Genomic DNA, 26029 nt, shown 5'->3' on the forward strand with positions numbered 1-26029 from the left:
AAAAAAATGATTAATGCAAGAACACTCACAAAAATGCATATGTATATATCATGTAAGATTCACATGTGATTATATAATGTGATATTCACATGTGATTGTATCTTTTAAGATTCAAATATGAAATTCACAAGAAAACAAAAACAAAGAACACTCACATAAAATGCATGTGTGCATATAAACATAATTCATATGTGATTCACTCATGAATTACATATGAATTACATGTGATTCATATGTGAATTACCTGTGATTTATATGTGAATCACATGTGATTTCTATGTGAATCACATGTGATTTCTATGTGAATCACTTGTAATTTTTGCCATATTATGTGAACTTTCCCCAGTATAAAAGCTAAGCTACATAATCAATCTTAAATTTTGAATATTCACATCGTTTTGGTTCATGGGTATTTTAAAATCCATCATCCTCATTCATCGTCTGAAAAAAAAATTATTATTTGATAGAAAAAAACTAAGATGGGAATTTGATTTCTGAAAGATAAAAATAAAATTACCTCCATTAAATTTTGTTTAACAAGTTGTATCTGTCTTTGTAATATCTCTTCTGGCATAATCTTGTATCTTACACCCAAATCAATAAACACAACTCCTTTCATGGAAGTTGGGAAATCTTACTTATACTGAAATAAGAAAATGGAAATATATACAAATTATGAAAAATAGGCACAAAGTTAAGAGTCTGTTTGGTATAATGGAATGGAATCAGAGAGAAATGGAATGAAACAAGGGAATGGAATGGATCACTACATTTAATTCGTGGATTGCCATCGAGTTTCATTTTCTTAATAATAAGCATATTCTGAGTTTGAATATAACAATAATTACAGACATTTAATAATAAATTCTACAACAAAAAACTGAGGTAAGATGAACCACATATATAAAGGGCATGCACATAAACGACACTAAAAACAGAACATTAACGATTTGCAGCAATTTCCCATTGATTAAGCCATATCAGATAATCTTCATATTCATTTTATCATTTCTAGAAGCATGTTATGGCCATTGATGGATGCATAAAAGAAAAGGACATATGCTTCCTGAGGATGAAACCTAATGTATATTCATGATAAACTACATACAGAAAAAAATAAGAATAATAATAATCATGAAATATTGTAAATGTATGGCAAATTATAGCTATATTTCAACTTATTGGTTGTTCTAATCATGGAAAAAAAGTGACAATAGTTGTGACATTATACATTTCAATTTCGTATACTTAACCCATGACCAAACGATCAAGGATGCTAATACTTACACAAAAGAAAGATGTAAATTGATTACCTGAGGCATTGGTAGAAAGCAATTAAAATCTAGTTTTGGCATTCCACTTTTGGGTTTTCTGCACATAACATCTGTTAAATGATTACTCCAAGAGCACATAATACAATTATCCACTCTACTAATAAGTATACTATTGATGGTGCCTAATAGAAAAGGAAGGATATTAACCAAGGCTATATAATGAATCATAAAAATTAGAACATAACTTTCATTGGAAGGCATCCAAAATCCAAAATTTCACTTCCAAAAACATGAAGTACATCGTTAGGATTATTTTTGCAATTAAAACATGACGTATACAAGTTCAGAAAAATTGAACATTTTATGGGGAATGGGAAGTAAGCATTATGTAGTTTAAATTGTGTAGGATTAACATAATACCAAATATAGCTTTACAGTTTCTAAGTGAACATAAACCAATGCATTTAGTACCGAATCAGGAAACCTACTATAAAATATAATCGTAGAATCTAAATTCATTTAACACACATACATTGATACATATAATCATCTAGATTTAGTCCACTTGAAAGAAATCACAAACCATTTTCTGCAACAATTGCACAGGTATTAAAAATAAACAACATTTTCTTCCATCATATTTCATATGTCCACGTCCGCACCACATAAAACAAATACAAATATTCACACAGACTCCATAAACTTTTGAGACATTGCATCTTCTACTAAACCTAGAAATCACACAGACAAGCTCATCGATTCTAGAAAAATCATAACATAAAATAAGTCAATGTGCTTCATGATTCAGAAAAAGAAAGTGACTTAACACACAGGAATCACACACGAAAAAGAAATTGATATGCTTCATCTCATGTCCAAAATAAAATTTTGATTAGCATTCCAGAAAAAGGAATAGATGTACTTCACGATTCAGAAAAAGAAAGAGACTTATCAGGATATCAGAGATTAGGCGTGGCGGCTGAGATCGGAGATTTGAGGTGAAGATCGGAGAAGGGTCGATGAATATATAGAAGATGGCATCCAAGCGAGACGTGAAGGAGGTGAGTTTTTCATCAGACGTTAACGAGAGAAGGTTAAAGTGTGGAGGTGATATGCCTTTTGATTTTGGAAAACTTGATAACATCCATCAATAGTCAACAGAAAGAAGAGGAAAGCTTGATAACGCCCCAGAAACATAGTTAGGGCAGCATCGATGAAGAAAGTAGATATGAGAAGAGAAGGAGAGCATCACTGAGCATGAGAGGAAACGTCTGAATAACCCTGAGTGCATAATCAATTCTAATAATCACTAACAATCGATTCTAATAATCGATTCCAAATTTGAATCGACTGATTAAGAATGATATGGAATTGAAGTTGATCATCGTTTGGATATCAATCATCGTAAATTCAACAGTGACGGACTCAATGAGTGCATCTTCTGTGGAGGATTGGGATAGATATTCCATCAGAAGATTATCACGGTAGGAAGGAAAGCTCATTTGAAATGAAACTCAGGATTTGATCAAGTTGGGAATGAGAGTCGATTGAAAAAAGACTTCAAAAAACAAAATCATATTCGGAACAATGATTGATTCTAGGTCTCGAGGCGGTGATGCTGATTTTAGGGGAAATCGACATACTCGATAAGAGAATCATCGGTAAAGGAAGTCGGAGGAGGTGTAGATGATGCGACTATGTAAAGATCTCGTTGGATTAATGTCTAAGTTCGTAACTATATTTGGTATGTACTTGACCCAGTTATGCATGGTCCTTTTGGGTTGCCTTCACCAAAGCAACTTGACAAGGTAATTTGAGGAGAGAGAGAGGATATTATGGTTTATTAATATATTATAAGAATAATATATTAAAGGATAAATCATATTTATTTAATTAGTATTGGTCATAAATTAATTAGGAATTAATTTGGTGACTAAAAGAGATTAATTAAATAAAGGGGCATAAACTGTCAAATGTGTGATAGTTGAGTTTTGGCCTGGGAATCCTAATGGACTAAGGGGGAACGAAATTATGATGAAAGATCATCATATTTTCGTCTAAGGGCCTTATTCCAGAAGGTTCCTTGGGCTGCTTGATGGCTAAGTTATCCATTAGGGTTTAGACCGAAACCCTAGCAGCCTACACTATAAGATGTAATGATTCGTCAATTGGTTCAACCGAAGTTTCTTCCTCGGGTTGAGCACCAGCGTTAGAGGTTCCTTCATCGCTTGACTCTTGAATCTCTTCAAGATCGATTTTGCCTCCCACTATCCCCTTGGCTTATGATTTCTCTCTCTCTCTCTCTCTCTCTCTCGGAAAACCCCTCTCCTCTCAACGAAGACAACATTGTCACTCAGTCTATAGAATAGATATCCAAAGGACTTCTGCGGGTAGCCGATGAAAATACACCGCTCAATACGAGGTTCGAGCTTGTCGTGAGTCTCTCGTCTTACGAAAGCCTCGCAACCCCAAACCTTGATATGTGCTAACTATGGAGCCTTCCCTGTCCACATCTCATGAGGTGTTTTGGCAACCTTCTTCATATGGACTAATTTAAGGATATGGGCGGCAGTCTCTAAGGTATACCCCCAAAATGAGATAGGTAGTGAAGGACGACTCCTCATGGAACGAACCACGTCTAGCAAGGTTCGATTACGCCTCTCAGCTACACCATTCAACTGTTGTGTCCTAGGTGGCGTCAATTGCGAAACTATTCCGTATTCCTTGAGGTAGTCGTAGAATTCAAGACTTATGTACTCTCCTCCTCGATTGGATCGAAGCATCTTGATTTTCCTGCCCAATTGATTCTCCACTTCTTGTTTAAATTCTTTTAACTTTTCAAAGGTTTCTGACTTGTGCTTAATTAAGTAGATATACCTATATCTGCTATAATCGTTGGTGAAAGTCACATAGAAGCGGTTCGCATCCCTTGTGGTGGATCTAAAGGGCCCACACACATCGGTGTGTATGAGATTTAATAAACCCTCATCCCTCTCATAAGTGCCAATGAAGGGTGACTTGGTCGTCTTTCCAAGTAAACAAGACTCGGACACGTCATTGTCCCTAAGGTCGAATGACTCCAACACTCCATACTTTTGGAGTTGAGCTATGCGTTTCTTGTTGACATGTCCAAGACGATAATGCCACAAGCATGCTTTATCCATACTATTGGAAGAATCGACACATAACACATCATTTCCTAAGTTATCTACAACCATCACAGTCTCATATATTTCATTACAAGGCAATGCTTCAAAATATAAAACACTATTATGATTAACATAAATAGAACCCTTTTCATTATCAAATGAATATCTAAAACCTTGTCTATATAAACCATGAAATGAAATGATGTTTCTTTCCATATTTGGCGCATATCAAAAATTGTGTAAATGTAAACCTAATCCATTACTAAGAACTAAGGAATAAACTCCAATCTTGGTGACAGGCGACGATCTTCTGTTTTCCATGATTAGATTTATTCTTCCATGCTCCACATTCCTATTTCTTCTTAGTCCCTGCAAATCAGAACATATGTGAAAACCACATCCTGTATCAAAAACCCAAGAAATAACATGCGATGAATCATTAGATTTAATAGTGGAAATATCTGCGAAGGACGGCTTGATCTTTCCATCCTTGATAGCTTGCAAATATTCTGGGCAACTTCTCTTCTAATGCCCTATCTTGTGGCAGTAGTGGCACTCTGCCTCCTTAGGGTTAGAGTTGGTTTTAGCAGAACCAACTTTGGTTCCACTAGAAGTGGTACCATCTTAGGACTTTCCCTTATGGTGGCCCTTTGAGGGAGCCTTACTCTTCTTACCTTTCCCTTGCCCTATTTCCAAGATAGGGGCAGCAGCGAGAGTAGGAGTCGGTGCAACAAACTTATCCTTGAGATTTCTCTCAGCAGTCCTTAACAAGCCTTGAAGCTTGCTTAAGGTGACCTCTTCCTTATTCATGTGGTAGGTCATGCTGAACTGGTTATAGCAGGGAGGCAAGGAGTGAAGGATGATTTCGATTGCAAGCTCTTTATCGAAGTTAACATTTAACTTCACCAGGCGATCAACATATCTCTCCATCTTTTGCAGATGAGCGGTAAAGGACTCTCTATTACCCATTTTAGCAGTGATCATTGAAGTGATGATATCATACCTTTCTTGCCTAGCGCTTTGGTGGTACTGATCCAACAAGTCTTGATGCATTTCATAGGGGTAGATGTCCTCATAGAACTTTTGGAGTTCAGCAGTCATGGTCACCAGCATGATGCAATGGACTTTCATGGCATCACGCTCGTGGGCCTCAAAGGCAGCGAACTCATAGGGAGAGGTAGTGTTGACGTTGATTTCCTTCAGCTTCTCATCAAGGACATACTCTTTGTCCTCGTATCGAGTGACCATTCAGATGTTACGGACCCAATCATTGAAGTTGGACCCGTAGAATATCACTCTCCCACACAACTTCACGAGGGAGAACGAGTCGGAGGAGTTCGAGCTGGAAGTATTGTTGTTGACGTTCGACATTTAAAATAGAAAAGGAAAAAAGTTTGATTAGAAATGAATCCCTAATTAAATACCTAAATGAGAAATTAGGGCTAGGATCCAACAACATTATTTACAAATTAGAAGAGGGATGTCGTATTCTAACATGCAAATAATTTGAAGGTAAGTGAATGACGATTCACTAATTCTCCACCATGAAAAACGAAAAAAGAGATTAAGTTTTAAATGTGTTGAAAAATCCTAGATTCTTTCGAGATTCATTGAACTTTTCAAAGGCATGTTTAAATCTGGATATGCCCCTCTAGTTTGTGACTGGGTTGCCGAGGATCGCAAAGCGGGTGTGGATAACCATACAAATGTACATGGTGCTCTCATTGTTACAGTTGCCTATTCGATGTATCGGTTAACCACACACGCTCCATTGAACTATGACAAACAATGAGTCACCCTTTGCCACCTTTGCTTAGAACTCAATTAGCATGACGGTTAAGCACACACGCTCCACTAATGTCTTAATAAGGGTCCAAAGTGTAATTTCATGGAATTGCATCAATTCACTTTTTTCTAAAGTAACTAAGATTGGGAATTGTTGTAAAAAGATTTAGTTACTTTTATAATCCATTATACTTTTAATGAGGAAAGGTTTGCCCTATCCTACCTGTTCGGCTAACGACCCTCCACCAATCAAGAAAGTGGTGGGTGAGAGCGTACACCCATTAAACAACCATTTTATAGGCCATAACCTTATACCCCCTTATAGATCGGCTTCATGAACGAGACTTACTAACGGTAAGACTAGCATTTTAAGTTATACATATATACATATTAATATTGTAATATTATAATAGTGTAGGGTGTATTTTAAACATTTCAAAATACTAGGGTTTTAATCAAATTTAAAATTTGTAAAATTTAAAACCTTTTAATTTTAAAATTTTTAATATTAATACTTTGATTTAATAATTATCCCAAAATTAAACAATTAATGTGAATATTCAAATCTTGAAGGATTATTTATTAAATTAAACAATTAATTTAACCTAATCCCTTAAATCCCCTAAAATTCGAAAATTAGGATGAGATAATTCAAAAATCTTAAATTACCATATTAAACAATTAAACGGATAATTACAAGATATGACATTATCCAAATACCTAAAATTTAGGAGTCTTATATTGGGGATGAGGCAATTTCGAAAAACCCTAGGGTTGAATAACCCTAGAATTCTAAATCTTGGAGGCTAAGGAAAGGGTTTGGGAAACCCTATCAAAATTTTGAAATCTAGGGTTTATGAACCCTAATTTCGAAAATCAAGCCTTTAGGGTTTATTGGCTATAAACCCTAATATGTCAAATTCATACTTTTGTATAAAACTAATTGAAAACAAAACCAAACGCTCTAATACCACTGATGGGTTTTATACAAACAATCCTATGTGTGCATGTAACCCTAGATACAGATCTATGTTTTCACTATTAGTCATACAACATTATGAACACAAAGGAAACCTAGCATGCTCCTAGTAATTTCGAAAATCATAAAGAACAATACATACCTCTTGGTGTTATGTTGTAATAACAACTTGTTTCTTGAATCTTCTTGTCTTTAAATGCATGTACCACAAGTGTAGTACCTCTAATGGCTCACAAACACCTAGATCAAATGAAGAAGCAAGAGAGAGAGGAGAGAGGTGAAATTTGGCTCTAGGAACTATAGGGATCAAGTGGCCGAATTTCTAATGCCAAGGTCCTTTATATAGGTGTATGAATTAGGGTTTCAATCCTTATCCTTATCTAGTTACTTGCCCACCAAGCAGCCCATAGGATAATTCTAGAACCCTTATCACGGACGAATTCTAAGGCCTTTATCCCTTGAATTCGTCCACCCTATCCCATAGGATTTCCTTGCCCAACTTTATAACTAACACATAATTACAGTTCAGTCCCTCTGTTTCAACTAACTTCTTTTGATCACAAAATTAATTCTTGACCAATGTTAATTAAACAAATATGATTTCTCTTTTAATATATTATTCTTATAATATATCAATAAACCATAATAACCTCCTTCTCTATTATTTCTCCAATCAAGTTGCCTTGGTGAAGGCAACCCAAAAGGACCATGCACAACCGGGTCATGTACTTACCAAATATGGTTACGAGCTTAGACACTAATCCAACATGAATTAGTTTACGGTCGTGATCGAGTTCACGGCCGTGAACACCAATCAGTCCGGAAACTGTACATTTTTCGAAGGAAACTCGGGTTTTTCGTGTGATTTTTGGTTCCGACTCATATATATATATATATATATATATATATATATATATATATATATATATATATATATATAATTCTACAATATAAAACTTCAATGAATTTCCAAACCATAGGAATTTTGATGGAACTAAATAAAATTCAAAATTAATTATCGAAATCGGGTTAATGTTAACAGAAAAAGGTTCGGGTTGTCACATCATCCCCCCGATAGAGGGAATTTCATCCCGAAATTCTAACATAGACTGCAAATCATGGACTCAGGAAAGATGAGGATACTTCTGTTACGAGGAATCTTCTCGCTCCCAACTGAACTCAGGTCCCCGCTTATCATTCCAACGGACCTTCACTATTGGTATGGAACTTTGTTTCGGTCGTTTGACTTCCCGATCCATGATTTCAACTGGTTCTTCCATGCAATTGAGGTTCTCGTTGATCTCGATCTCAACATGGTGGGGGGGGGGGGGGGTCACAAGTGTTTCATCAGATAGACACTTTTTAAGGTTCGACATGTGGAAGACAGGATGAATCATGCTAAGCACTTGGGGTAAGCGAAGTTTTGTAAGATACGGGAGGGATCCTAGCGAGGATCTCGAATGGTTCTATGTATTTCAGATTCAACTTCCCATGCTTTCCAAAACATATCATGCCTTTCCAGGGTGAGACCATCAATAGAACACGGTCACTAACCTGGAACTCCAAAGGTTTTCGTCTCTTATCGGTGTAGCTATTTTGTTTATTTCTTGAAGCTTTTAATCGATCTCGAATCTGTACGATCTTTTCTGTGGTTTCACGGATGACTTTTAGGTCAGTGAGAGAGCTATCAGGAACTTGATCTCTCGCTAGTTGCGTGTCATCCATCTCAGTTCAAAACAGAGAGGATTTGCACTTACGGCCATAGAGAGCTTCAAACGGTGCAACCATGATACTAGTATGATAGTTGTTGTTGTAGGAGAACTCGACAAATGGTAAATGGGTGTCCCACTATTTTCCAAAGTCTATAACACATGATATTAACAAGTATTCCAAGGTATGAATGGTCCTCTTATTCTGCCCATTAGTTTGTGGATGGTAAGTTGTGCTTATATCTAGCTTAGTTCCAAGAGCCTTCTGTAGTGACTGCCAAAATCTCGAGGCGAATCTGCTATCCCGATCGGAGATAATGAACACAGGCACACCATGCAGATGGACTATCTCTTAAATGTAGATTCATGTTAGTCCCTCTGCTTGAACTTGACCTGTCAGACGAGTAGTGGTTCTGGAAGATCTACTGGATATACGTCAGTAAGGTTTCAGAAGTCATAGTACTCCTCTCCTGAGTACTTTGTGGTTTAGAATACAAAAGGCATTTCTGTGGTTTGGGTTGGATAATCGCTATGAGTGACAAAGGTTTCGTTCATCAATCGGTTAAGGCGGTGGGTTTTCGTAACATATGAACTTGGTGTAGTGAGGACCATACCAATTCATGTCGAATGACGACGTAGGACTCTCTGTAGAACAAGTGTCGAGTCGATTTGAAAGAGACCTTTATTATAATGATGGTGTATCCCGAGTGTGCTCGAGAATGCATTATGTGTAGGCTTTATAGCGTATAATGACTAGTGATGATACTTTATATTATGATCCTTCTCGGTACCTCTATGATCGCTTGGAATATACAAATCATGTATAATTAAGATGAATAAGACGGTTGACTGAGTGAATTTGCCCTAAATCCACAACCATACAAGGAACAAGAATTAAGGCGGAATCACTCACTCTAATTCTGCAAAATCTTAGCTATGCATAACCTTGATGTACGTACTAAGCCATCATAGCTCTCCTGCACTGATTTTTAGTTCTCTTATAAGTGTCATGACTTGTTCGGACGAGTGAGTTATTTATAATTACTTTTTAATTTCCCCGAATTTTAATATGAATATAAATCATTCCTCAAAGAAATTTTTATTTAGAAGATGTATCAAATTCTCAAAAGGGGAGGGTGGGGGGGGTCCTCGTTGCTCTTATATGTCATGCCGTTACATTCCTACTACTCCTCCGTCATTTCTCTCCGTCGGACAGTCTCTCTTGAAATGCCCATTTCACCACATCCATGTCATACTTTGATTATACTAGCATCAATATTTGAAGTGATGTGTTGAGTCGGAGTCCCACAGAAACAAGCTTCTTTGTTAATTATAGTCTTTGGATAACCTCTTTTAAAATGTCCAGATTCGCCACACTTATAACAGACCTGGCCTAAACCAACATCGAGGACTTGAGTAGTTGGTTGTTCCGGTATCCTGCAGAAACGAGTGGTATCCTTGTCTGTTGCAGTTCTTACATCGCAATTTGGGGTATTTTCCTAAGTGGTGGAAATTTCATTTCTTGCAATACGGTAGATTTCCAGCATATTACCATACTGGTATTGGTGCTGGAGTGGCAGATATTGTGGCTGTAGGGGTTGTCACAGGTTGTTGTCTCTTGCCAAGTCTTTGAGATAACTTGTGCTCCTTTTTGTTCTAGAAATTTCGTTAGTTACTCTTAGGTTTTTTGAGCTGGAGTATCGTTATGGCTAGGTCCTTGTCGGTTTCCTTTTGTGTTACTGCGGTTTGAATTGTTGAAACTGCTTCCATTCTCGTATGGGTTGTTAGCATTGAATTGTTCCATGACAGTTGTCACGGCGGCTGTGACCGCAGCCTGAAATGTAGCAGAGCCTATCTGTTGAATTGGCATCTTGCTAGTTGGTCGGTTACCTTTTTGTGAAGACATGGTTCTATGGCATGACAAGAAATGATCTTGTGAGTAACGATGGTCATCGGTAGCTGTATTTCAAAATTTTATATATACTTATAAAATTTCACGCCTTGATGGACTATCCTGAATGTTTCTGACAACATTTCTGAAGTGTATTCTATGGAAGTGTGTATTGCAAGAGTGTTATTTAAACTAAGTTATACCGGTTTCCGAGAGTATCATGATCCGACTTCTATAGTATTCTGATAACCATCCATAAAGGAAGTCTATATGAAATAGACTTTTGAATTTGAAGCGACTACTCTTGAATGAATTTCTGTGACCTGGTTTACTGATAATAATTGCAAGAAAAGAGGCGACAATCCTGACACATAGTGCGATCAGTGTAATCACTAACTCACTAAGTTATAATATTTTATTAGGTATTAGTGTGACGTATAAAGTGTTCGGTTTCTGTGCATGATTCGAGAGTGGTTTCCTCTATTCTCTGTGCCTCCTACTTTCTTTCTAGTTCATTCTTGTGAAGATCTGTTGTCTTTAGACACCCCTATGGTGTTTCGGTTCTCAGTAGGTTTATTGGGTCTTCGTTTCTCCTTGGTTCTGGTTTGTCACCGATCTCAATCACTTCATGATGAAGAGCCTGACTCTGAATGTCTAAGTGGACCCTGCATATCTATGTGCCCGTATATGTAAAATTTTAAAAAGATTTATGTTTTTTGTATTGAAAAATGATAAGTTGACTCCTTTGCTAACTGCTAACAATGAATGGTTTCCTATATCTATGTGCCCGTATATGTAAAATCGTGTATTAAATTCCCAAACTATACATATTATAGTTTGTATGTATGTTATGTACTTGATTTATGTAATGGTCGGAAAAACTAAGCAATTATGCTTATAAGTTGAAAACGTCCCTTATGCTCAGCGAGTTACAACAGGGAGAAAAATATCTAAATATTTTATACAGATCTGGAAACCGTATGGTTATAATATTTGCATCAGTTTTAAGTGTGTTGAAATCTTTTTGCAAAATCATTTGTATCCGGCTTGTATTCTCCCCCTGAAAACATTAAAAAATGATAAAAGCATAGGGGTATGAACTCACTGGTTGTTGCGTGAACGGACCATGAAACTAGGAATGAAGACCCTCGAGTTGATGTACGCGGCACTTAACGGGATCCTAATATCAATTAAATACATATATGCATTTTATTAGCAAAACCACTATTTATAGTGTTGGAAAAACACTTGCTTTTGGTGTAAGAATGTTACCGGGACTCGATTGAATTGGAAAAAGTGGGTTTTCAGTCAAGTTCACCACTTGGGGAGGGTTTGCGGCCATGAACTGTTTTCGGCCGTGAACAGCCCCTTGAAGGGTTTACAGCAGTGAACGGTGTTCTCGAAGGAAATATGAATTTTTGAAGGGTTCATGGTAGTGAACGGTTTGCGACACTTGAAGGTTTGAAGATTTAAAGGATTCTCGGCTGTGAACTCAAGAACAACGATGCTTGGTCCAAGAAAAACGTGTTTTAGATACTCCACAATAACGCCCAAAGGTGATTCTTGATGATTTTTGGAAGAAAAGAGGGTATTTTGGTGTTTGCAGTTGAGAGGTTAGAGAGAGAATGAGGGAGTTTTTTGCCAGAAAAGTGTAAATGAGGGTATGAATGACGTATATATAGGGGGTTCATGGTCGGGTCCACCAGCCATGAACTAGTTTACAGCCGTTAACGGGTTTACGACCGTGAACACCAGTCAGGCTGGAAACTGTTGATTTTTCGAAGGAAACTCGGGTTTTTCGTGCAATTTTTGGTTACGAATCATATATATATATATATATATATATATATATATATATATATATATATATATATATATATATATATATAACTTAAATGATTTTCCAAACCATAGGAATTTTGACGGAACTAAATAAAATTCAAAATTAATTATCAAAATTGGGTTAACGTTAATGGAAAAAGGTTTAGGTTGTCACATCATCCCCTCGATAGAGGGAATTTCGTCCCGAAATTCTAACATAGACTGCAAATCACGGAATCGGAAAAGATGAGGGTACTTCTATTACGATGAATCTTCTCGTTCCCAAGTGAACTCAGGTCCCCGCTTAGCATTCTAGCGGACCTTCACTATTGGTATGCAACTTTGTTTCGTTCGTTTGACTTCTCGATCAGTGATTTCAACTGGTTCTTCCATGCAATTGAGGTTCTCGTTGATCTCAATCTCAACAAGGGGGGGGGGGGGTCACAAGTGTTTCGTCGGATAGACACTTTTTAAGGTTCGACATGTGGAAGACAGGATGAATGATGCTAAGCTCTTGGGGTAAGCAAAGTTTTGTAAGCTATGAGACCAATCCTAGCGAGGATCTCGAATGGTTCTATGTAATTCGGATTCAACTTCCCAAGTTTTCCAAAACGTATCATTCCTTTCCAGGGTGAGACCAACAATAGAACACGGTCACCAACCTGGACCTCCAAAGGTTTTCGTCTCTTATCGGTGTAGCTCTTTTGTCTATTTCTTGAAGCTTTTAATTGATCTCGAATCGTTACGATCTTTTCTGTGGTTTTACGAATGACTTCTGGGTCAATGAGAGAGCTATGAGGGACTTGGTCTCTAGCTAGTTGCGTGTCATCCACCTCAGTCCAAAATAGAGAGGATTTGCACTTACGGCCATAGAGAGCTTCAAACAGTGCAACCTTAATAATGGTATGATAGTTGTTGTTGTGGGAGAACTCAACCATTGGTAAATGGGTGTCCCATTATTTTCCAAAGTCTATAACATATGCTCTTAACAAGTCTTCCAAGGTCTGAATGGTCTTCTCATTCTGCCTATTGGTTTGTGGATGGTAAATTGTGCTCATATCTAGCTTAGTTCCAAGATCCTTCTATAGTGACTCCCAAAATCTTGAGGTGAATCTGCTATCCGATCGGAGATAATGAACACAGGCACACCATGCAGACGGACTATCTCTTGAATGTAGATTCATGTTAGTCTCTATGCTTGAACTTGACCTGTCGGATGAGTGATGGTTCTGGAAGATCTGTTGGATATATGTCGGCAAGGTTTCGGAAGTCATAGTACTCTTCTCATGATTACTTTGGGGTTTAGAATACAAAAGGCATTTATAAGGTCTGGGTCGGATAATCGTTATGAGTGACGAGGGTTTCGTTCATCAGTCGGTTAAGGCGGTGGGTTTTCATAACATATAAATTTGGTGTGGTGAGGACCACTATAACATCCCGGAATGCAGGTATATTCCTTTGATCCTTTTGTTTTCCCAACTTGTCAAAATTAGTCTTTGAAAGAAAAGTTTGGCTTTTGAGTACGCTAGGCGTAAGGGAGAGTACGCTGCGCGTACTCATGAGCGTGTTCTTGACGCGGAGTCTACCCAGTATGATGGGCGTACCATAGTGTACGCTGGGCGTACTAGGTTCAGATGGAAATCCTAATTGTGGGGGTGAGCCCTATATATGAAACGTTTTGGCCTCACTTTTAGCCACTATTTCCATAGAGCAAAACCATAAGTGTGCCAAACCCTCGCCCAAATCTTGTGTGTGTGTGTGTGTTTGAGCTTGATAGTGTTCTTATGTGCCTTTGAAGAGAAGAAGGTGTCACTGAAGAAGCTAAAGTTGGAGTGCAAGCCTTGGATCTGAGCTTTTCAGAGGTTGGAGCATCAGTTAGAAGTAAAAAGCTCAAAGCTTTCTCAATCTTTTTGATTTGTGCATTATGGGTCATTTCTAGAGTTTTTGTCCCAAAGGTGGAGACTTTATGAGCAAAGGAGATCCATAGAACTTGATCTGTCCTTATTCAGTGTATAAAGTGTTATAGATCCATAAAAATCCTATCTTGGATGTTAGGAGTGAGCCATGCATCAGTTATAAGCTCTTTAGTGAAGGAAGTTGTGAGTTTTGGATGATGATGACCTTTACAACCATGCAAAGGCGTAAAGTCTTCGAATTTATGGATTAGGAGGCTGTACAAGGTCTGGATCTGTATTTTGAGCCAAGTTCTTAACTGATTAAGACCAAAAGTGAGATGATAGTAAAATTAGGACGTACGCTGAGCGTAAATCCCAGTACACGGAGTGTAGGGTTCAACCAGCCCGGTATCAGCATAGTAGTCGAGTACGCCCAGCGTAGGAACTTGGTACATGCTGCGTACTCCTTAGGGTTGACTTTCGTTAACTTTTAGGGTTTAGTCAACAAGTGGACTTTTGGACCATTGGAGGGGTAGAATGGTCTTTTACCCTTCTGAGAGAGCATAGGAAGGAATTAGTCAAGCCTTTGAAAGCCATTATTAATTAGAGATCATTTATGTATGTGATTAGGCGGAGGCTAGATCAGTGTTATGAGTTCGAGATCATTTGAGTTTACCCGAGGTGAGTCCTCTCACTATACATTACCTAGGGTGGTATCTATATGTGGACCAGAAGGTCATATGTGTTTGTTTGAAGTTATGTGTATTGTGATTATATATATGCTATGTGCCATTCTGTTCGGACCGGAGGGTCCAACGTGTAACATCCCGAAATATCAAGAGTAGAGTTGAAGGGCTAAAAGAGTAAATTGGGAAAGAGTGACTCGACGAGTCCATGTGCGGACTCGGCGAGTAGAGTCACGATTTGGTCGCGTGTTAAGTGGCCGACTCGGCGAGTCAGTATAATGGACTCGGCGAGTAGGCGCTGAGTGGAGAAAACCCTAATTCTCGGGATTGAGCCTTATATAAAGATCACTATGTTTTCCTCCCAGCCTCCTTATCACCCCTTGAGCCCCAGAAAACCCTAAATCACGGAGAAGCACCATTGTTGAGTGGATTGGAGCTTGGAGAAGTAATGGTTGATGGAATTTTGGGAAGATTGAAGGCTTGGAGCAAGGGGTTTGCTTGGATTCGAATTGCATTGCAGTTGGGGCATCACTTAGAGGTAATATCTCGTTATTGACCTGTTGTTATGTTGTTTCTTCATTTTGGGGTTTGTGAGAAATTGTCTATGGATGAAATGGGAAGTCTAGAGGTTAGATCTGAGGTTGCTACCTCAGATCTGGAGGGGAGAAGAATCAGAGAGCATGAAAGTCCCTGTGTTGGAGTGTTTAGTGAAGCTTACATGTCCCAAACCCTAGCCCAATGTGCAAACGACTTAGATCTCTTTGGATTCACGTAAAGTTTGCCACTTTACGTGATGGATGAGTGGTAGGAGACTAGATCTATGTTTTGGAGCAGTTGCATGGCCTGGAATGCTTCGGAATGTATTCTGACCGGTGGTACTCGGCGAGTCACATGGGTGGACTCGACGAGTTGGATGAAGATGGCCTGGAACTCGGCGAGTTGTATGAACAACTCGGTGAGTAGGTTGAAGATAGTCGTAGACTCGGCGAGTCTGTTCTTGGACTCGACGAGTCTTGTCGAAGAGTCCCAAATATTCTCTAGTTGAGTCGAGAATCGGTGAGTCGAGGGATGACTCGGTGAGTCGTGTGCGAGTGGACTCAGAGTTGTTGGACTCGGCGAGTCTCGGGGTGACTCGGCGAGTTAGGTCGCAGATTGAGTGAAGTTCTGATTATGGGAACTCGATGAGTCACAGGGTTGACTCGGCGAGTAGGGCCAGTCAGGGGTTGACTTAGACTGAGGACTTTGATTTCGACCAAGGGTTGGCCGTTGACTTTTAGGGTTTGGTCAGCGATGTGGCCTTTGGGCCAAGAGAGAGGTAAAATAGTCTTTTACCCATAAGAGGGTGTTATGAGAGGATTCATTCTAGCCTCGAGATTTATATTCATGAGAGTATTTGCCTTACATGTTAGGCGGTGGCGAGTTCGAGATTCAAGTGTGGGGATATCTGCTTTCTGCTTGCCAGGTGAGTCTTCTCACTATACTTTACCTTGAGTAGGTAACCAGATTTATGTGATCAGAGTATTTGAATGCTATATGTACATGATGTGTTGTACTGCATTACTTCTATGTGATTTATGCTGTGCATGTTTATAGAGTTGGAACCGGAAGGTTCCTAGAGTTAGAACCCGAGGGTTCACAGAGTTTGGGTGCACGGACCCATAGAGTTATAGCCTCGAGTGGCTAATATGTGTTATGTCTGGTATTTTGGGGAACTCACTAAGCTTCGTGCTTACATTGTTTTGTGTGATGTTTTTCAGGTTTCTTTCAGTATCACGGGACGGCACCGGCTTGATTGTATACACCAGAGAAAGAGTCATATTTTGGAGGATCCTGGTTTTCTATGCAAGTGAAAATGGAGTCATGTTTTGTAAATCGACTATGAATGAGATTCTAAACAAGTGTTTCTAAAAATTAAAATGATTATTTTAAATGAAAATTTTGTCTTGAAATTTACAGTGTTACACAACGAGCTAGACCAAACTAGAGGGTCCAACGAGCTACGGGACTGGAGGGTCCTGCTGAGACACACCGACCAAAGGGTTGTACAGAGTATAGCCTCGAGTGGCAAATTATTGTATGTGGTATTTTGGGGAACTCATTAAGCATTCGTGCTTACCGTGTTATGTGTTATGTGTTTCAGGTACCCTGGAGGATCATTAGAAGGCACCAGCGTGATTGTACACACACTCGAGATTTGGAGTTATGTTTGTGGATCCTGGATTTAGACAATTGTTTGAAAACTTGTATTGATTTTCGAGAATTAATGTTGAGACATGTGTTTTATGAATATTAAAAATGAAAATTTTGGTTTGAAAAATTATGTTGTTACAACCACGCCAATTCACGTCGAATGACGACGTAGGACTCTCTATAGAGCAAGCGTTGAGTCGATTTGAAACAGACGTCTATTATAATGATGGTGTATCCTGAACAATTACAGCTCAACCATTGTAACTTTAATTATTTTTATTAATCCATAATTAATTCTGATTAATTCTTAATTAATTATTATTACTTCTAGTTAATATATTAATCATATAATTTATTGATAAATCATATATTTCTCTCTTCTAATCAATCCATACCATTTCATAGTTATGAGGACAACCCAAAACAAATTTTACTTTTATTCTTGAACATTATACCAATTTAATAAGAACCTTAAACACCTTAATCCACCATGAATGTTTTTTGTAATAAAGTCTTACTTATATACTACTATTATGGCTACAAGATGAAAAAATGAGAGAAAAATAAAAAGTCATTAGTAGTAAGTGCATTTAGTTATAGGAACATGAAAAATCATTTATTTAAAAAATATTCGACTATCCTTTACTTGATATGCAAAACTTGTACTATATTAATTTGAGTACTTAATAATAGTAAGATTATAAGATATATGTTAACAAATCTTGAATATTTATAATTAATTGGTTGAAAATTGAAAGGTTACTCTTTGAATATATATATATATATATATATATATATATATATATATATATATATATATATATATATATATGGCTGAATTACTATGAGAATTAAAAAAAACATATGAACTTGTGAACTCATAATCAACTCATCATTTTTTAATAAAAAAACATTAATCTTTTCCAAATGGTGCGTAAGCCATATATAGCTCAAATAAAAAAAAAATAAAGATTTGACAATTTTTTTTATTTATTTTTGAAATTTGTATGTATGTACAATCAATACTTGTACGGACCGCTGATGAACACAATCAACAGTCATATGTATTGCGGATGTACACAATCAACAACCATGTGACTGTTGATTATGCTTATTAATCGTCCGTATAACTGTTGATTATGCTCATCACATTTATACAAAAAAACCAAAAAAAAAATCATCAAATTTTTTTTAGGGAGCCAAGATATAACTTAAACGCACAATTTTAAAAAGATTTATGTTTTTTGTATTGAAAAATGATAAGTTGATCATGAGTTCGTAACTTTTCACAAATCTTTTGGTACTAAAAAAACTGTGTATATATATATATATATATATATATATATATATATATATATATATATATATATATATATATATATATATATATATATATATATATATATATATATATATATATATATATATATATATATATAAAGGTTATATATGTTTGTAAGAATGTTGATCTTTCTTAAATTATATTAATTTGGATAATATATATTATAAATTTTATAAAGATAAATATATTGTAAAATTGTGTATCTATTGGGGCAAATTTCGCATTTTCGGGTTCGTATTCAAAGATGTGATCGAGGGTACCCCTCATCCGCGGTCAATTTGAAAATTTATCTGGTCAACTCTATGTAGAGCATCAAGTGCGGATATTTTTGCCATCTCTATTATCGTTATTAGAGGACAAAGATTGATTATATTTTCATTCTTTAATTTTTATTTAACCACACTCTCTTTTCTTATAAGTTTGACACAATTATTATCAGCACGTACGTATAATTACGTATACGTGTCAACTTTACACGCTTAATTTATATGAAAAGATTAGTTGCCTATGCACTTCTACATGGACCATGAATAAAAGTATGCAGAAGATCATTATATTTGTTTGTAAATTTGTAATACTTCTGTAACATCATTATTTTGTCTTTTTATATATGGTAACGCTAATCCGAACCCCATCTATCCGATCATTCAAGGTTGATCAAGTTATGCATGTTTATACATCACTCATGATTCAATTTCTGTGTTGATGCTCCGCTCCATGCACATGTTTATGTATACGAATACTTATGGTATTCAATGGTTAAATATACGTGGTGGTAAAAATAGTACGTGAAGAGGAAGATGGTGACCATTTAGTGTAAAGAAGCTTCGATCAGGGATAACAACACGAGGAAAAGTTTTGTTAAAAGACCAAAAATGAAAGTTGAGTATTAGTTTACGGAGCCATTTATGACATCTTTTTAAGTAAGATTAAATGTATTAAATACGGCATATATGAGCAAGTCGGTTTATGCACTAACTAAACTCAGTTGGTTTGGTTGGTTTCATATTTTGTGTCAATGAAAATTAGAGTACGTATTATAATATATGAACTTAATGAATCATATCTTTGGGTTAAACTAAAGAAGAACAAATTACCTTTAGTTTTTATATTCTAATATTACATTAAAAAAACTATCATATTATAAAGAAGGTATCTTAAACACTGGTATATGTAAACTAGTAGATTTTTTACAACATATTTTTTATTAAAAAAACTAAGTCTACAATGTTATCTTCTTGCATATAATTGGATAGGCTTTCCAAGCTAGTATATATGTCTTAATAAGAAGAGATCTTAACACTGTCTTTATGGGTGCGAAGATGTGTAATTTATTTTGTTTGAGTTTACAGTAACCTTTTTATTTTTTTGGATTTCTAACCAAAATTTTGAATTTTATGCTTTAAATTGTTATCGTGTTTATGGGTGTGACGACATGTAATTTATTTTTTTTTGTTTCATTTTATTTTAACAATGTTAATTTCTTGGTTTTCTAAGTTCTATTTCTGATATATATTCAGAATTTCGAATGAGTTAGTTAGATTTACTTAAAATGTCCATGTTTAATTAGACAAGACTTGTATTTTGTAATTTGTTATAAGTAGGGTGTCTTAGGTAATGGACTTTTGAGAGGTTTTATATACGCTTTTAACAGCTAAAAAAGCTCAAATTTAAAAAAAAAAAAATCCAAAATAAAAGATTTTAGTTTTTATTTTAAACAAAACACTTAATTTAGAAACTATTTTAAATAGGTTTTCCAAGCTCTTAGAATTTTCAGAACTTTGAACTTTTGGTTTTAACTATTCTTCATTAGTTAATTTTTAATATTTGATTGGTTTTTCAAAATAAAAATAATTATATACTTACTTATACAATAAAAAATAAAATGTTATAAATATACAATTAAACAAATATATTCGCTCATTTATTTATCAAGTCCCAATAAAATATTATGTTTCTTCTGTTTATTAAAATGAGAATATTACGTATAAGTTAAATATTTTTTATAATAATTTATGTTTTAAAGAATCTATATAATATATAATTATTTATTTATTTATTTATTATGTATATATGTTGTGATGGAATCAAACTCCCTATTTAAAAAGAGTTATATATATACTACTAGTATATTGCAACAAAAATAAAAGGAATTGAAATTCATCTAAATTATCCCATAGATGGACTTCACTGACCAATTAGAATTAGAGATAGAAAATGGCCTAAAAGTTATCACGAAGGGTCCTTCAACAAGAAGCAAAAGAAACCCTAATAACAAGTGGAAGTGGTCCACCTGCTCCCTTCGTCATTTGGCTTCTCCGCTCATCTCCTCTCCCGTTCCCATTCAATTAATTATTTTTTTACAACTATATTTCATGTATACCATTTCTTTCATTTAATTTAAACGAACTTACAACCTTTGTTAACAAATATATTTCTGATCGAGTTGATTACATGAGAGAGAGAGAGAGAGAGAGAGAGAGAGAGAGAGAGAGAGAGAGAGAGAGAGAGAGAGAGAGAGAGAGAGAGAGAGAGAGAGAGAGAGAGAGAGAGAGAGAGAGAGAGAGAGATTCTCTTAATTTCTGCTTTTCTCTTTCTGCTCAAACACATTCCCTGTTAGCCTTACTTTCACCAGGACCCATATTTCTCATCATGAGTACTCCCCTGCCCCCCCCCCATTATTAACATCAAAAAGGAAACACACACACTACACCTTCACTATGTGCATTCTAGAGAGAGAGAGAGAGCACGTGAAACAGTAGCCATGGCCGTAGGAAGAAAACCCTAGCTAGTCTAAAACAACAAGCTCTCTCTTTCGATGGCAGATGTTCCTATTATCATACATCTGGTTCAGTTTAAGCTACACATGCCTAGGTATTAGAGACAATCTTTTCTTGACCACTATGCTAGTAGCTTGATGGTTATTGACCAGTCAAACACTAATAATTATATATGTATTTGTCTAATTATTTTGTCTACATAAACCAACCAGAAAACATACTGTACTTAGACGGAGCCAAACAAAACAAAATGGATCATTTTATTGGGATTCAAGATTTTGTCTCAAATAAAACAAGACAACAAATTATAAGTGAAACCCGAAGGATAAAGTACCAACATCAACTTTAATCCGGAACGATGTTGCAAATTTGCAATGCTATATCTTAGCTTCCACACTCCTTTGGTTACAATAAAAATACTACGTTCTTTTCTTATTAAAAAAATCCACAAGTACATTTGCTAATTAACAAGAAGAGGTACAAATGCACATAATAGAATCGATCAATGATAAATACAAAAACTTTGGAAGTCCTCTATATTTCGATAATGTAGGTCACGTTATGTATTTAATTATACATAATATGATTTATTAATAAAATGAAGCGGACAATACGAATTCTAATTACACAAATCCTCCCTATATATGTATCTTTTTTATACATATTCTTTTTATAATTAGCACTTACAGAATAGTACGCTTATGGACCCAAAACAAACATATATAGGGTGTGGTGTGTGGTTTGTGTTATGGGTTCACTATCAAGATGGTTTAGTGGTAATCATTTATGAATTAATTATTTCAAAGGGAGTTGTATTATTAATTTCAAGTCTCACAAGCTTCAGTTATGGGATGTCTTGTCATTCTAAAAATGACATTAACGGATTGTTCAATTGAATCCCTAGTTCCCTAGACATTTTCAACAAGAAAAGGTTTCTGAACATCTGAACACATCTTTTTGTTAGATCATGTGAGATAGGGGTGTTGTATATATGTTGTAATTCATGATTTGTATTAATTGTTGGATATAAGACACATAAGGGTGTAAATCATCAAAAAAAGATCGTTGATCAATTATTCTTATCTAGGGTTTTGGTCAAAATAACTAATGATCAAATATGATAAAGCCCTAGCTAACACTCCATAAACGTATATCTTTAGCAAACAAAAAGCTAAAAGAACCAGCATATGCTACATTCAAGAAGTGAAATTTTGACCCTTATATTATATATCCATTGATGTATATAGACCTGGTAATCACAAACCGTAGTTTTACTCAAAACCTTTGAATTATGCACATAAAATTTCAATCAATTTTTTAACAAGTACTTTTGATAGTTCTTTATGGTGCCAAAAGGTGTATAGAAGTAATGCTGTGTGTTTTGTTGTGGGATAGAAGACATAAAAGGTTTAAATACATAAGTCATTGAAAGGATTTTTGAATTAGTCAGGGTTTAATTGTGTTGTGTTGTGTTACTATCAACATTCTTGGAATCTTTGGCCATGTCCAAATTCAAGAAAAAAACATCACATCATGGAAAGTAAAGTTTAGAAAGCAATTCCTTAATTATTGTGTAACAATGAAAACCCTAAAATAGAAATGGTGACGAAGATGATCAAGAAAGTTGAAGAAATTCTACCTGAGAGGGTTTCCATTAGCTAGCTATGGAGAACAAAGATGTAACTAAACACGCATCTTTGATGAATTCACAATGCTACCCTTCAACCTCTACGAAATTTCACATATCAAGAAGAAAGAAAAGTATACATATAGGCAATTAATTAATCACTAGTCCCTATAAATTGCAAAAAGTTCAGGTTTTGAGTCTCTGAGACATATGAAATGACATAAATCGCCTTGATATGTATAGAAAATGTAAGAAAAGAGTCGTAGTAGAAAGAAACAAGATGGGAAATATGCTTGGCTCCTCATACGCCATCCACGGAGGCCATTGTAGAAACCGATGGGCTCTGAAAATGGCATACAGGGAGCCAGGCATATACTTACACTCATCGTGTATGTCTCTACGTGTAATTAAAGGTGTTTTACCTCAAAAACTCAACCTTGAAAGCATATGATAACATCCAAGAAGATGAATCCATCGAGTGGCATGTGTATGACTTCATGAACTGAGATTCGAAAGATCAAATCAAGACTGAACTTTTATCTATATTTCATGAAAAGGGGTTCGAGAAATGGCAAACAGATTAGCAAAAATGGTGGGAAGATACAAAAAGAGTGGTTTTTAAGATGAAACACTGGAAGATAGAAAGAAATAAGGATGTGGGGTTGAAGTTTCACCAAATAAAGATCCACCCTTTAGTTTGCATGCTACATATATGTATATACAGATATATATATAGAGAGGGAGAATGTAATCCTCTCTCTCTCTCTCTCTCTCTCTCTCTCTCTCTCTCTCTCCCTCCCTCCCTCTTTCTCTCTCTCATCGAAGGGTGGTGGTGGCCGGTGGATGGTGGTTCTGGTTTCAAATCTACTATTGTTGTTTTTCTGGGGTTGTAAAGGAAAGGTTGCTTTTCTCTTCTGAAGCTTGTTTGTCTGGGAGTGTTTGGAAGATATTGATTCCTTTCCCCCTGCTTATATATATGTATATATATTTGAATAAAGCGATACTCCATATCTCCAATTAAATATAATACATTTTCATTGGGTTTAATAAAAGTATATCGTTTAGTTTTGTATGTAAGTTAAAAAAATCGTTTGATTATTCATCAGATTTCGTAAATATTCTTTGGTTAAATAGGAGATCTTGTAAATCTTGATAAATAACGTTAGTTAATTGTAATGATAATGATAAATAAATGTGTAAGCATAGCTACCTTTTAAATCAAATATATCATTATTTTTAAAAGAAGAGTACTGAAAAGTTGGAGATTGTTTAAGAAATAATCATACGATGTAATTTATATTTATCAAAAATGATAGAAGAAAGCTAACGACTTCTGTTTTCCATGCAACATTGAAAATTTTATCACGTATGTTTGAGAGTTTACAAAATGATTGCAATTCTTTTTCAATAACTTCGGAATATAAGATAATATTTTATCAATAATTATTGCTTCCATGTGGAGAAACTCTTCTTTTGGAATGTTAACGTGACCCACCGATAAGAAATGTGATAATACCAAGTGTCTCCAACATAAATTATTCAAAGTACAGAAGTCATTTTGCCAACTTGGCCATTCCTTGTGTATTTTTCACGGGATTCAAATATTCAATCTTATTTTTGTTTATGGATAGAGCGTTATAACATCATGATTTCAACAAAGATCGCAACAATATACAAACAAACATATTAATTATAGCAGAAATTACATAACTTGCTACATATTAAAAAATATTAACCAAAAATGGCTAGACTATAACGCCTAGAGAGCCAGGTTTAACATCAATAGAATAACTCTTCAATCATTCTGATCATCATCAAATAATCATCTTCAATTCTAGCCTCAATTACACTTGGAAAGAAAACGGTTAGGCTATAAAGTCTAGTGAACAATGCTTACAACTTAGTACCTAATAAATCATAATATAAAATCGAGTCCATGTGACAACATAAATATAATGAATAAATACAAGTAAATATGCAATATTAAAACACATGGGGACTTCCCAAGACCAACCGATCTGGTTGGTAGATGCGAAGACAATCCAATGTTACCCTACGTTATACCTTTCATATAGAGCAGAAGGTTGGAGAGTATTTCTATAGTGACTAACAATTGTCACATACTACCTAAGTACAATTACATCCGGTAGTTCACAAATACTATATGTTAAGACATGAGGTAGTAAGTCAAAGCTATATCATTAGCAATATTCATAAGTACTGTTTCTCACATAGGATTATCTAAGGAATCAATTCAAACACTTTCACCGTAAGTGTGAGTTTAAAAGAATCCTCATCTAGGCTTGAGTAAATTTGATTATTTTCTGAAAACATTCAATCACTTTATAAGAGTTGTTGTGGAAATTAGGTCTCAGATGCTTATGTTTAACATTTCAAATTTGAAATTTAGTTATGCAAGGGTATATAGTTATATCAAAGCATAAGTCAAAGGAAACCTGTAACACCCGGTTTCAAATCGCATCATTATTCAGGGTTGCAGCCCAATCATTAGTTTTCATAAGGCTTGAGAGCATGGGGAAAGAAAGGATTTGACCCTTTTTGGTTGAGGGTGTTGAAGTCTAAGTGATATGAGTGTTCGATGGTGTTTCTGAGTCCAAGGGCATAATTGTAATTTCTTATCTCAATCCTTTATGAATTTTAGGTTTGGTTTAGGGAAACTTCAAGGCTATCATGGGTTGCTAGAAGTGTAGAGCTTCTCGTCACCTTTCCGTGGATATAAAGTTCATCGATCGAGGAAGCTATGTCCTTCAGAGTATTTAGGGTTTTGGATGGAACCCTAGTATGCGGGGTGTCCCAAGGGAGTACGTGAGGCGTACAACTGCATAGGTAAGCATGCTTGGCATAAAGAGGTATACGTTGGGCGTAATGTGAAGGGTGGTG

At 35.7% G+C, this 26029-nt stretch overlaps 1 long non-coding RNA gene across 1 annotated transcript; it reads right to left on the reverse strand.

Annotated features, from left to right (window-relative positions):
• Nucleotides 1-523: 523 nt before the first annotated feature.
• LOC145029344 (uncharacterized) lies at nucleotides 524-24056 on the reverse strand. The gene is made up of 3 exons (XR_013676484.1): nucleotides 23141-24056; nucleotides 1314-1384; nucleotides 524-643 (listed from the first exon to the last, which is right to left on the reverse strand). It is a non-coding gene; the product is annotated as an uncharacterized LOC145029344 (long non-coding RNA).
• Nucleotides 24057-26029: the final 1973 nt, after the last annotated feature.

Source organism: Lactuca saligna, chromosome 2, assembly GCF_052625555.1.
Source record: "Lactuca saligna cultivar CGN05327 chromosome 2, ASM5262555v1, whole genome shotgun sequence".
NCBI lineage: Eukaryota > Viridiplantae > Streptophyta > Magnoliopsida > Asterales > Asteraceae > Lactuca > Lactuca saligna.